The sequence below is a fragment of the Seriola lalandi genome, unplaced genomic scaffold (assembly GCF_002814215.2).
Source record: "Seriola lalandi dorsalis isolate HSWRI2012SDOR001 ecotype SW California unplaced genomic scaffold, Sedor1 jcf7180001967772, whole genome shotgun sequence".
Lineage (NCBI taxonomy): Eukaryota > Metazoa > Chordata > Actinopteri > Carangiformes > Carangidae > Seriola > Seriola lalandi.
Window position 1 is genome coordinate 1 of NW_019438440.1, and position 738 is coordinate 738.

The window sequence follows — 738 nt, forward strand, 5'->3', positions numbered from 1 at the left end:
CTTTTAAAACTGCCAGTAGATGGTCGAACGTCTCTTGGCTACAACAGACTAGAACTACATGTCACCTCCTCGTGGTCGTATCCCTCCGCCACTCAGACTAGTTCCAGGTCACATCCCTGTTTATCCAGTCATATAAAACATGAACCATTTGTGTGAAATTTTGTCATAACTGCTTTGTATATGGCTCAAAAGTGTTTTCTGACCTTTGACCTTTGACCACTGAAGTGTAACCAGTTCATCTTTGAGTCCAAGTGAATATTTATGAAATTCCCTCAAAACGTTATAACGAGATATTGTTTTCACAAAGCCCTCGCACCTCTCTGACAAACGGTTTGGGGTCGAACCCTGCAGCTGTGGGCGTGGTCTGTCCGTGTGGCCTCATCACTCTGACCAGCTGCTGAGTGACCAGCAGAGCCTCCGACGTGATCTTATAGAAGGAGTCCTCCACACAGGCCACCACCGGGGGCAGCAGCACCTGCAGAGAGCACAACAGAGACGAGAAGAAGAAGAAGAAGTCTTCATGTGCTCATCGAGTCACAGGCGTCGCACGAACAAAACAAGGTCTCTGCTCAGTTCAAAGAACCTGCATGTGAGGCTGAAAGGCCTGAGGAGGGTGGGAGAGGAGGAGGACGTGGAAGAAGGAGAGAGCATCGATCCTCATGGTGGAGGAGGTGGACTTGTCTGTCAGGGAGAAGACGATGCCTGGAGGGAGGAGGAGGGAGTGGGAGGAGGAGGAGG

General features: G+C 50.4%; 1 pseudogene across 1 annotated transcript; it reads right to left on the bottom strand.

Moving 5' to 3' along the window:
* Window positions 1-316: 316 nt before the first annotated feature.
* LOC111650533 (cullin-associated NEDD8-dissociated protein 1 pseudogene) lies at window positions 317-711 on the bottom strand (annotated as a pseudogene). Its single transcript, XR_015436824.1, has 2 exons — window positions 584-711; window positions 317-475 (listed from the first exon to the last, which is right to left on the bottom strand). The product of XR_015436824.1 is annotated as a cullin-associated NEDD8-dissociated protein 1 pseudogene (transcript).
* Window positions 712-738: the final 27 nt, after the last annotated feature.